This window comes from Phocoena phocoena, chromosome 5, assembly GCF_963924675.1.
Source record: "Phocoena phocoena chromosome 5, mPhoPho1.1, whole genome shotgun sequence".
NCBI classification, from domain to species: domain Eukaryota; kingdom Metazoa; phylum Chordata; class Mammalia; order Artiodactyla; family Phocoenidae; genus Phocoena; species Phocoena phocoena.
The window spans coordinates 52,390,359-52,404,442 of NC_089223.1; positions in this window are offsets into that span (position 1 = coordinate 52,390,359).

Consider the following 14,084-nt stretch of genomic DNA (forward strand, 5'->3'; position numbering starts at 1 on the left):
GTAGCTAGTCAGGGGCAATATTGGGAAGTAAAGGACAGTCTGAATCCTCCAGTCTACTAGGGCAAAGGTAGAACAGTTACTAAATCCCAAAAGAGAATATTGCACTAGTGTCTAGGCAATATATAGAATAGCATACTCAAAAGTTGGAACTAAGGCAATGGGATGGGTGGGCAGTTACGTGGGATGCTGTGGATGAATAAGTAATTTTTCCAGGTTAGTTATATGGACACAATTGATGCAACTCCATTTTTTACATTAGGCTGTGGAACTTTTATCTCTTGCTTCTTTTATCTTCCCAAGTTTCCACTTTGTTGGCTACATGGTGCCTGGTGAATTGTGTCCAAACATCTTACTATTAGTTATTCATATTTGGAGTGAAATTGAATTATCTTTCCAATCAGTTCTTACAATACCCTCCTTAACATAACCTGTGCTTCATTCAACTAGCCGATTGCTTTTTCTAAAACTTGCCTTCAATTTCCTCCCTTCTCTTCCTTCATGACTCTCTTTCCAAAACTACTGAAATATACTTAACTTTATGTGAAAGAAACATAGTAAAAAATGAGATATGGAATAAAATAGACCCTAGTTCAGCATCAAGCTCTGTATACTGGCATTTTCAGGCAAGATATAAAAGTTGTCTTTGATACAATGCAGACATTTCATCATTCCATTGTCACTCCTAAAAACCTGTTTCACCTCGTTTATTTTTACAAAATCTTGACTGGTAAAGTTTAGGTTAAAGAGGTGTTGAACTGTTCAGCAAAATGATATAAAAGAATATCCCTTAAGTGTGAGAAACATGTTTACCTGCTAGCTGATTTTTGACTTCCATTGGGCACCTCGAGACAAGGTTTTGGGGACCTTGAATCTAGCTAGATATGACAGAATATGGGTAACTGATTTCAAAAATGGCAAACTACAGCATAGGAGAGCATGTTGGGGTCAAGAAGAGTCATATCTTGTGAAGACTCTCTTGGATTTTAGCTAATAGTCTTTAGGGATACTTAGAGTAATATTCAGTTTTGGTGTTTTTATTTTTTCTTTCCCCTACACCAAAGTCCTCTTCTGAAATCATTAAGTGGTGATGAAATTCTGACAAATTCAACAGCCTTGTGTAAATGATATCTGAGTGAGTAAAGGAAGCATGTGTTCATGCTTGGAAGAAAACAATACATTAAGAAGAATTCAATATGAATGTGCCACATCTTCTTTATCCATTCATCCGATGATGGACACTTATGTTGTTTCCATCTCTGGGCTATTGTAAATAGAGCTACAATAAACATTTTGGTACATGACTCTTTTTGAATTATGGTTTTCTCAGAGTATATGCCCAGTAGTGGGATTGCTGGGACATATAGTAGTTCTATTTGTAGTTTTTAAAGGAACGTCCATACTGTTCTCCACAGTGGCTGTATCAATTTACATTCCCACCAACAGTGCAAGAGGGTTCCCTTTTCTCCACACCCTCTCCAGCGTTTATTGTTTCTAGATTTTTTGATGATGGCCATTCTGACTGGTGAAGTTTAGATGCAATTGCCAGAGTTGGTGCCAGGAGCACTTGCTCAGAATGAGGATTAAAAATGTTTAGAAAATCCATCAGCAATATTCCAGAGGGGTCTCAATTTTCTATGGTCACACAGGATGTGATTTTATGGTGTCTCATTAAGATATTCTCATAAAATAATAGTCTCTGAAGAAGAGAAAACTCACTGTGTGATTTTGAAGAGTTAGATTTTATGAATTTTATTTACTTTACCTGAAAGGTGGAGATGAAGATGATGATGACTCCTGGGGTTGTTATAAGATAAAGTGAAATAAAATTTGTAAAAGGAAAGACCTAGAAATATATCTGGAATGTAGAGGTGCTCAATAACTTTAAATTAATTATTCCTCACTCTTTCCCTCCCCTTGAAGAATGCTATGTCCTTATCCACAAACCCTCCCTGCTTGCTTCAGCTGAAAGTAATTTATACTCACTTTAACCTTTTATAGTATATTGGACCTCTGTTAAGGTATTTAAGGTATTATAGGGTTGTAATGTCTGTAACAATGACTGTTGCACAATGTTGCAATGTTGACTGTTGCACTGTTGTCTGTCTCCCTTTATACTTCCTCCTCCCTCCCTCCCTCCCTCTCTCCCTCCCTTCCTCCCTTCCTTCCTTCCATCCCTCCTTCCTCCTTTCTCTTTCTCTCTTTCTTTCCTTGACAGGTTAAACATCAATATTCATTCTTGTAACCCTCAAGGTGTGTTGCAGCTAATAGGGATGTGATATTTTTAAATAGATATGCAAATAAATATATTTAAAACATGGAAATATTATCTTGGATTGAGATATACCATCCTTTTGTACGTCAGAGACAGCAACTTCCAATCTGTAATTAAGGATCAGCTTATAGGTCTGAAACAAATGTTCCAACACTGTGCAAATAACAGCTATTAGTATATATTTGTTCTTCCAGTGCACATTATTCCCATCAACAAGAATCCTGCAATTATTCTATCATTCAATGATGATAGAGTCTTGGTATGTGTGCTAGCCAATAAAGGAAAGTAGGAAAATAAAATAAGAAAACATGCAAAGAAAAACAGGAAAAGACAAGAAATAATCTGTAGTATACTATATAGTAACTTTTTGAAGTTTTAGACAGCTTTCTATGAAAACCAGTTAACTATTTTGTTGTAAATAGTTGAACTGCATAGATCAACCCAGCTGATGATATCATAATTAAAATGTGACTTGAGCCCTTGGCCAAAAATTTGTCACTCAAAATTAGCTTTAAACTTCGTTAGGATGGTATGTAAACAGGAATAGCCCTTTAGCATTTGTCTAAAACTAAACAAATGCTATTCCAAATGCATGTACTTAATCCTGGAACTTGGAAATAACAAAATAAAAGTGATAACCTTTGAAGTATGTCCAGGTGATCAAATCTATTCTTTCAGAAAACATTATTTACACTGGTGTTAGACCTAATTTTACAGAAGTACTTTGTTTCTTGAAATCATGAATAAATTGGTAGCAAAAAGGAAGACATGTGCCGTTTAACAAATGCCTTCTGTATGGCCTGCACATTCTCACAATGAGTTCTCCTCAGCTTTATTCTCCCTTGGCCATCATAACATACTGACCCCCTTTAGCCTTCTCTCCTCCCCTCCCCTCTCCTCTCCTCTCCTCTCCTCTCCTCTCCTCTCCTCCCCTCTCCTCTCCTTTCCCCTCCCCTCCCCTCCCCTCCTGTCCTCTCCTCTCCTCTCATCTCCTCTCCTTTCCTCTCCTTCCCTTCCCTTCTTTTCTTTTCTTTCTTTTTCTTTTTGATAGCCTGTACCATCTTCTATCCTAATGTATAATTTTAAATAAGTCTATTAAAAGTTTACTTTCTGCCCACATTCCTCTAGAATGTATAAGTACCAAAAAACAAACATCTTTATCAGTGTTGTTCATTTAATGTACCCTAAATACCTAAAAGCTTGACTTTCTAGCCAATAAACAAAATTTTGATGGTTAAAAGAAATAAAATGTGATTACCCAATAATAATTTAAATATTCTTAAGTAATAAAAAGGTCATCATGCATTATACCAATATGCTGAACTTTTTAGGGCTATTCTTATTTTAAGAAGTCAAATTTATTTTTCTTTTTTTGATTTCTGCTACCTCTACTGATTTAAAGTTAGCGTTTTGATGTGTAAAAGTTCAAAGTACACTAATTGCTTTATGATCTCTAAACATGTCAAGCTTATGGATATTTCTTTATGAAATGATGTTAGTTTTATTTAAAAGGGTTAAAATATAGATAAATGGTGGTGAAAATACTTTATGCTTTTGGCATAAAATCACAAATTTGAAATAATAAGGGGAGTTAAAATGACCATTAGGTAATTAAGATGTCACAGATAAAATGCTTGGAAAATAAACACAATGCATTTCCTAGAAATGTTCTGAACTCACTGTCAATTATTCAAAGGCAGACTTAGAACAAGGAAATACTTTGTTAGGCGTATTTCAGTGACATGAGGTCTCCAATATCAATATCTTTATTCAGACAAAATTAAATGGATAATTATAAAAAAAGAACAAACTACTCTTTGAATCTATAACATAGATTAACAATATTTTAATCTAAAGGGGAACTGTAATTATTTCACATGTGCCATTTAAGTTTGGAATATTACAATAATGAAAAAAAATAGCTAGAAAATTACCTAATCAAATTAGTAGCCTAAAAAAATTACATAGCCTAATAAAATTCAATTCTACTACTGAGCTTCTAGTATTGATACACTAGTTCACACAGTTAAAATATAATTTGGCAAACTTTATTAATACTTAGCCTTTTCAGGATTTGAGGCCAAACTAAGCTCAGAAAAAATGTATTTAATTCTTTAATATTTAAGAAAGAAACAGAGACACAGTAAAATGATTATTGTTACAGATAGTAAGTAATACTATTATGTACTTACTTTATAAGGACATGGATCAATTGTTTTAGATAATGAGGGAAAAAGACACTTTCATTTAAAAAATTTAACTCTAAAAATGATAGTTACACTTATATTTACAAAACATATACAGTTGTTAAATATGGTTGAAATTTCAGTTAGCAACCATAGATCATACCTTACCAGTAAATGGCTGACAAGGAACCACAGCAGCTGTCGAGGACTCTAGCAATCTCAATCAGAAATCAGTTTCACCAAGGTGTTGCTTTTGAGCTTAGTTTTCTCCATCTTAAAATGTATTTTTGTCTCAATCTCATCGTGTGGCCCATAGGGTTCAAATCCATTCTTTCCTTTTACTAACCAGATGACATTGGTACTATGCTTTGTCCCCCAAATTCCAAAATCTTCCTTGATTCCTTGAGGCTTCATCCTCAAATTCCCCTTCTGTAACTACCTGTTTACAGATCAGTTATTTGGTTTGGTGAGTAGCTAAATTGTGATGACATTCCTAAATAAGCTTACCTCTGCCTTTGGGTCCAAACTTGAAAATATGGGAGACAGGAATAGAAGGGAAAGAAATTCAATATGTAAGAGGATGTAGAAGTTTAGAAGAAAAGAACATCAAGAGTAGGAGTTGTGGAAAGAGATGGAGGAACAGGGAAGGTTAACTTTGGAGCATCTGCCTTAGCACACTTTACAACATCTGAGATGCCTGATTCTGACAGTCTTAAAGGTCTATAATAAAATGTTGTAGACTACTCCACAGCATGACATTTTATAATTCAACCCCTCTATATAATCTTTTGGTAAGGCTGAATGGCAATTTGTCTCCAAATCGTCAGCATAGTAGCAAATTTCTACACCTAGTACAGTAGATCAGAGTAATTATTTTACAAGTGAACATTCTAATCTAGATGCATAACACTTCCTCCTTACACAATTTCTTCTTGCCTAGTTTTCATTGTATTTACAAAGAGAACTTTAATCAGTTTAGGAATGTTTCCACAATAGTATCACCTGCATAAGTCTTCCTATTTTACAATGTAACAATTACAATTAAGGTTGCTCACCTCAGTGTGGGATGTGGTCTTATGGCTCCTGATCTCAATCTGTCTTATATCAGACTATTGTGTTATAAAGTAGAATAAAAAATATAGATTTAAACAATATATAAATTGTTATAATCAAATGATTCCCTCTTTTGTATACTTCTTCTGTAAAGGAAGATCTATTTATTCAAAACATGTAATATTTAATATGTGGCATGTCCTGTAAAATATTAGAAAACAATTGCTCTAAGAAAATTATCTGTTGACAGGGATGTCTATGAATATGAGGAAAATGGACCTTGGGAACTATACTTGAATAAAAAGTCTCAGAGGACTCAAATTCTAAGATAAATCTAAGCAATTTATCAATCTAAGTATATATCTATGATAGATTGATTCAAACAGAAGACCAAATTAGTTATGAAGGAGAGTGATCAAGACAGGAAAAAAAATACTACATTTAAGCATCAATCAGGAAGGATTGAATTATGTATAAGGAAAAATTCCCTCCAAATAAAGAATATTAAAATTGTAAATATAAATATTAAAATTATAAAATTAGATTTCATTTATCTATGTAATCTTACTTTGAGAATGCTTCTAAAACATTTAATTCATCTCATTGTATAGATATAGAATTTGTCTGAAGGAAAGACATTATCTTTCATTACTAATTTTAAGTTTCCTTTTCTGTCTCTAGTTTCTATGAAATTCTCCAAGGAAAATATTATAAATTCAGAAAAATTCTCTTGTGTTTTGGTTTGATTTTTCAAATCTCAGCTTGATGGAAACTTACTTTTCTGTACAGGATAACAACAATTTGTTGTATATCTTTCCTCGAGTATGATAGGAATACATTAGTACACTGAAATTGTGTTTTTAAAATTTTTTCAGTGAGCATAAATGCTTCCCTAAATTTTAAAATATATTTATAGTTTGAGTTATTTTTACATATTTGATCAAAAGTATACATTTTTACTTATTATGTCAGTAGTTATAAAAAAGGAGAAATTGTATTGAAAATGCTTCTTTTAATAATAAGTATGGTGTGATCTATGCTGTCTTGGTTAAAAGAGGCTTTGCTGACACCTAGAGCCTGAATTGATTCTTTGTCTTGTACCCCAAAGTTTGTGGGTTTTTTCCATTTTGGAGAAACATACCATGGTTAGATTTCGATTGAATAGAGGTATGCCTTTATCTTCCTTTCACTGGAAAGAATGTTACTGTGAAAGAGTAGATGAGAAAGGAAGACCAGCATGATAGGTACCTCCACTATGTGTTCTGAGCACAACAGTTTAAGGAAGTGTACATTTGAAAGCCGAGTATTTCTAAACTGATTTCTTAAACGTGCCTGTGTCTCATAGCCCTCAGAACATTTTCATGAGCCCTTACCAATGTACCTATCAGTCTGAAGACTGCTGCTCCATGCAAGTATAATTTCACATTAAATATAAATAACTTTCCTTTACTGTCAGCCTTTTAAATGAATGCCCTCAAATACTTTGAAAGAAATTTTGTTATCACCTGAAGGACACACGTTTCCCCTGTAACCCACCTAAGGCAGTATGACTAATTTTTTCATGCATGGTCCAGAAGTGGGTTAATATTTTCCTCACTTTCTAGTGTGCTTACAAGCTTCTAATTTTTCATTCAGTGTCAAATGTCTTATCCTTTGGAACTTAACACCATTTGATATGTGACTGTCTCCCCTTCTCACTTTTGTCATCTACTAAACTCCTAATATCTTAAACTAAGTCACTGAGGATGATGACCTCTTTCTCAAAATCCTCCTCTTGCCTCCAAGTTCTATCAGGAGGTAATTCAACATTCCTACATGACTCATCCAAAATCCTAGGCATTGATTCTCTGTGGGGTCTTATTGGCATTATGAAAGTAAATTTTTTATGCTTGAGTCTGTTTTATTTACCTCGGGATACTGGGAATTCTTGACTTGCCCTTAAATGCAAATAGCAACCCCTCCCCAGTCTTGTAAATAATCAAAACCAGTTCAATGTGTTTCTACCTGCTCCGCAACAGGGAGAGTTAGGAGTATCACCCAATTAGTCAAGAGCCACAACTTCAATTCTTCCACCTCCTCATTACTATTTCCACTTCACTTCTTAATTTTTATTTATTTATATTTATTTTTGGCTGTTTTGGATCTTCGTTTCTGTGCGAGGGCTTTCTCTAGTTGTGGCGAGCAGGAGCCACTCTTCATCGCGGTGCGTGGGCCTCTCATTGTCTCGGCCTCTCTTGTTGTGGAGCACAAGCTCCAGATGCGCAGGCTCAGTAGTTGTGGCTCACGGGCCTGCTTGCTCCGCGGCATGTGGGATCTTCCCAGACCAGGGCTCGAACCTATGTTCCCTGCATTGGCAGGCAGATTCTCAACCACTGTGCCACCAGAGAAGCCCCACTTCACTTCTTTTTTTAAATTTTTTAAATTAATTTTTATTGGAGTATAGCTGCTTTACAATGTTGTGCTAGCTTCTGCACAGCAAAATGAATCAACCTTATGTATACATATATCACTTCCCTTTTGGATTTCCCTCCCATTTAGGACACCGCAGTGTATTAAGTAGAGTTTCCTGTGCTATATAGTATGTTCCCATCTGTTGTCTATACATAGTACCAATAGTGTATATGTGTTTAATTTTATTTTATTGGAGTATAGCTGGTTTACTATATTGTGTTAGTTTCAAGTGTACAGCAAAGCGATTCAGTTACACATATACATATATCTATTCTTCTTCAGATTCTTTACCCATATAAGTTATTACAGAATATTGAGTAGAGCTCCCCCTGCTATACAGTAGGTCCTTGTTGGTTATCTATTTTATATACAGTAGTGTGTGTATGTTAATCCCAAGCTCCTAATTCATCCCTCCCCCCCAACATTTCCCTTTCCACTTCACTTCTGCAACATATTCGTAAGCTTTACCTCAGCTTTAAGATAATAAATGTTGATTATCTAGAATTCTTCCACTTCTAAAAGGTTAAATTTGAATATGTTAGTTTTGTTTTTTGTTTTTTTTTTTTAATCTTAACCTCCTCAGCTTCTATAGCTCTTTCGTTTAGCTCTTTCTACAACAGCAGTTGTACGTTAAGGGGCATCTTCTTCTGTAACACCAATATTTCTCCTTCTTTCCATTAACTACTTTCTAAGTCACCTAGAATCCATTATCCATTCAGCCATTCTATTGCCAATGTTCTGAACTTCCTAGTTCCACTGTCCTTTCAAGCTAAATTGCAAAATCCCAGTTCTCAATCTGCACTGTGTAATAAAGTAGTTCCTAGCTACCTGTGTTTATTTAAAACTTAAATTTTAAGTAATAAAAATGAAGATATTAAAAATGTAGTTTCTCTGTCACTCTGCCCACAGTTCAAGTGCTAAATGCCATGTGTGGCTGGAGGCCACTGTATTGGACAGCACAGAGTAGAACATTTTCATCATTGCAAAAAGTCCCTTTAGACAACCCTGGCCTGAATTTTCTATCCTAACAACTAGACTACTGAACCCTACAGAAGAAAATCATAAAATCATGCAGTTGATGCCATTGTACCTTTCTGTGCTCCAAACTTATCTGGACTGTGAATGCTGCCCACAGAAATGAATGTATTTCCTACATTCCACTCCTCTATTTCAAATGCTCTCTACCCTCTGCTTAACAAAAACCTGACTGCACCAAATCCACTCTCACTGTTCTTGCCAGCAAACCTGCAAATTCATTCACCCGTATTTTACTTTGATCCTTCCCTGACTTTCAGTAGAGTGAGTAACCATCTTCCTTCTTAAAGTTGGGTCTTCAAACTCTGCTGAGCATCACAACAGGGACTTTGCTCCATTAATGTCCTCTTCTGAACATTTTCAAACTTTCCATCTCGAATGGGGCCATCTAACATGTTGAAGTCTCTCCCTTTGGAAGAAATGATAATAGCAGAGCCTTTTTAATCCCATATATTAAAAAGGGATATATGCTAGTTCTTATATGCTAGTTCTTCTCCACAATTTCTTGAAATAACATCCTATACTTACTCTCTTTGTATTCTTACCTCCCACTCACTCCCTAATATACTATAATTTGCCTTCTACCTCATTATCCCTGGAAACTGACACCTCCATGGTGACTAATGACCTCCTTCTGGCCAGTCCCCAATGGATACTCCTCAGTCTGTGCCCTATTAAACTTCTCTGCAGCATTTGATATACCAATCCTCCGTTTCCAGAACACTCTTTTCAAATATCGTCTCTAATAGCACATCATCCTGGTTTTCCTCATATCCCTCTGGTTTCCTTAGATAGTTCTGCTTCCTTAACCTTCTCTTATATGTTGATATTTTCAGGAATCCCTTCCGAGCCATTGTAGCATGTATTTGTTATATGTGTGTGTGTGAGGGAGGGGTACTTATCTTCTTTGGAATGATATCTCTATATTTTTATAACTTCTTATATTATGGCTCATCTTCTCAAGGTAAAAGCCTAAAACTTTACTTTTTGAGTTCCCTGTGCTACTGCAGTGAGGCATGTGGCCTAGGTTCTGCCTACCAGATTGACTCTCAAGGTACTACAATTGGAAATTCAGTGAAGATGAAGAAGCAGGTGTCTGGGGCACAAAGCACCTGCTGAGGGCTCTAGCTCTTTGCTGACTGGAGTAGCAGAATTTCCAGTGTTTATGCTCCAGTATTGTCTGTATGAACTGCAATTCATCAGGGAACTGGCAGAAACTGTGTGAGCTTCACTATTTCCCTAGAAATGCCTCATCATAGGCTTTAGTACTGTTCCCATCTAGTTCCAGGCATGGATCTCTGAATCAGATTCTGTAAACCACTGGAAACTCCTAAAACAAATTTCTTTCCTTTTATGTCAACAACTGAGAACATTAATCAACACATCCTTGATTTTCTTTCTTTCTTCCTTCCTTCCCTTCCTTTCTTTTTCATTCTGTGTGCATTTCTTGAGTGATCTGATTCACTCCCATGACTGCAATTATTATTTTTATTCTAAAGATGCCTGAATCATATGACCCAACCAGGCCTGTCTCTTAAGCTTTGTAATTATACATAAAGTGTGCACTGTACTTCTCTGCTTACATTTATTCATTCAAGAAGTAAGAATTATCTATGCTCACCATTTGCCAACATCAGACTAAATTCTGGAAACCCAGAGATGTGTTAAAATCAGACCCAGTCTTCAGGCTAGAAACCAGATGCTTGGTGGATCAGGATATACAATCACAATTGCATACACATATGCAAAAATGCAACTTTGACAAGAGCAGCAAAGGACAGGTGCATAGAGCTATGGGGACCTGTGAAAGAGGTGTTTGGTCTAAACATGTCAGTAAAAGCTTTTTTCCTAAGGAAATGCTTTGTAAAGCTGCAGTCAATAGAATGAGAAAGCGTTGAAATATCTATAGAACAGAATTTCTGGTGAAAACAGAGCATGATATTCAGAGCCCACTGAAGGAGACTCAAGATGCCATTGCAGGATTAAAAGGACCCAGTGTTTGTTGCAGTGGAGGAGAATGGGGGAATGGGTAAGGGAAAGGTGATATATGATACTGGAAAGGCAGGAGACAGGTCATTCAGTGATTTGTAGGCTGATTTGGGATTTGGTCTTAATCTTGAGAACAACAGGAAGCTAGTGAAAGGTTTTAAGTCGTAGGAATATGATGGGAGGTGACAAGATCAGATTCACGTACTAAAATGCTCACTCTGGCTTCAGAGTAGAGAAGAGATTGCAGTAGGGAAAAGTGAAAGCAGGTTCAGAGCCATTTGAAGTTATACAAATAAGAGATGATAATGTTTTAACAAGAGGGTTGGTGGGGAAAAGAACTGGACGGATTAAAGAGACTTTAGAAAGGAATTTATATATTGAGCCTTGTAATCATTTGGATATGGAGAGTAAGGCAAATAACACATGTGTGAATGTTAGTGCCATTCTCTGAGGTGGTGAACTCTGAGGAGAGGGTCAGGAAAGCCTTAGAGGCATCTCAGATTTAGTGTGTCTAAAAGGAGCATATAACCTTCTGCATGAGCCTTGCTCTTATTTATGTAGATCATCTCTTGATTGCTTAGTCCAGATATTTGCATATCACACTATCTTTTTCCTCAGCAGCAAATATAGCATTAAATGTTTCTGAGTCTACCTACCATATGTCCCCTTTCTAGGTAAGCCACCACCATCTTACTGGAACTGTCTAGTCTCTTCATTGCTCTCACTGCCTCTGATATTGTTCCTATCCAATCTGTGTTCCACACTTTAGCCCAAGCAATCACTCAAAAATTCAAAGCTCATCATAATATCTGTCTGATTGACATCCTTTTTTTCCACTGGCTCCTCGTTGCTTATACACTAATAGTCAATCACCTAATCTCACCTATAAATCGCTGCATGATATGAGCATTGCTGACTCCTTTGGCCTCATCTCTCACCATCTCCCACACCCATCCTTTTCTCAAGGATACAAATTTCTTTTGGTTTCAAGAATGCATGAGACTCTTATTCCTGCATGAGACTCATTCCTGTATCCCTACACATGTTATTTCCTTCACCTGGAATATTCTCATTTTCTATTACTCCAGTCCATCCCTGCTCTTGCTGGCCTCTCCCTGCTTTGACACCACTTCTCCTCCACTGTTTGTAAGATGACCCTTCTTGACGTCTTTTGGACAGTGTTTCATTTTCATGAGATCAGTGTTGTATTTTCTCAGCACGTATTTTAATTGCCTATTTGCATTTTTGTCTTCGCTCTCAGTTGCGAATTCTTTGAGGGCAAGGATAGACATCACTGTATAATCAGCATCTTGCAGTACTTGAAATATACTTGGCCATAAATTGATAATTTTTAATTGATTGAAATTGAATTAGCTATTCATCCCTAACCTCATAGCCTTGATATAAACTTAAAGAAATGAATAGGGACACATGTGTAGATAAGAAATTTATTTGTGCATTTTTATGTCTAGTACCTAATGATTTTAAATGTCCAGGACCTGATCCACTGATGATAGAAATGTCTAGACAAATTAAATTAGTAACGCTATTTTTCAGCAAAGATAAAGTAATTCATATGATAAAGTCATATACTTAATTGTAGAATTTAACTGAAGCATTTTGCTATGATCTTTAATGATTAGCAAGTTATCATTTAGGAACTTAAAAAAAAAACTATTTGATATTATTTCAATCCAGATACAGAGTGCTTACCTGCCTAACTAAAGAAAGATAATTTATTGCATGACTTTTTAAAGTTTTTTACTTTGCATTTAATCATCTGAGCATATTACATAGCTCTTTGATGTCACCTAATGGTCAAAGGTGATATTTTTTCCTGAAAAGAAAAAGATTGAAATTAAAATAGATCTATTGTCCCTTCTCAAACTTTTGTGGTGTGGTGGGATGAACTGGGAAATTGGGATTGACATGTATACACTAATATGTATAAAATAGATAACTAATAAGAACCTGCTGTACAAAAAATAAATTAATTAAATTAAATTAAAAAAAGAAAACAACCTATGGGATAGAGAGGGGATTAAGTCTGCCCTGGTTGTGTGTGTGTGTGTGTGTGTGTGTGTGTGTGTGTGTGTGTGTGTTCGCGCGCACGCGTGCCAGGGCAGGGGGTGCAGGGGGGGGGCAGGTGGAAGGAGAAGGAGGAGAAGGAAAGAGGAGGTACAGTGGTACTTTGTAGTTGCCCTCAGTCCATTCATTAACATTGCTTGGCTACCACGACTTTTCCCCAGACACAAAATTGAAATATTTTTCCTTTAAAATGGTCAGAAAACACCTGACCTAGAAAGCAAAACTTTGAATTTCCTTAAGGCTTGGAGTATGTCTCACAAAGGTGTTTGGAGTTATAATAAATCTTGAAGTCTAGTTTACATTTTAGCTTCAATGTTTCTTCTCTGCTGTCTCCTTCAGAAATCCTAGGGTTTTATCTCCTCCTACTGGAAACAAAGACAATATCACTTTCAACACCATTAGAAATTTTAAAAAATCAACAAATATTTTTTCTTTGAATATTTAATAGACCTCCCCTGTAAAATCATTGAATCTAATATTTGTTTTTTGTAAAGTCTTAAATGGCTTATTAAATTCCATTACAGGCTGTAGCATTACTTAATTGCTTATTAAATTATTAAATTTCTTAATGTTGTAGTAGTATAGTATTCAATAATCATTAAAGAAATGTAATTAAAACATAATGCTTTGATTTTTTTTGTACTTATGGAATAAAATTGTATTTTGTCAAGATTATCTCAATTTCATCTATTTTTAAATTTATTGGCAAAAAAGGTGTTCAGAGATGTCTCATCACTTTCACTCTGTAGATCACTTGTTCTCATTTCCTTAAGGCTTGTTTATATGTGTGATATTTTTTATATGTGTGATATTTGTGATATTGTTTATATGTGTGATATTTTTATCTTAGCTCTATTTTGCTTGATTTCCTCAATTTTAATCTTTATTTCAAAGAAAAAAATTATATGACTTTAGTTTTCTTCTCTGAGTATTCTTTCATTTTCTACTTTTGTTTGTAATATTGAGTTCTGCATACTGTGAGTTTATTCTGATATATTTATTATTCTTTT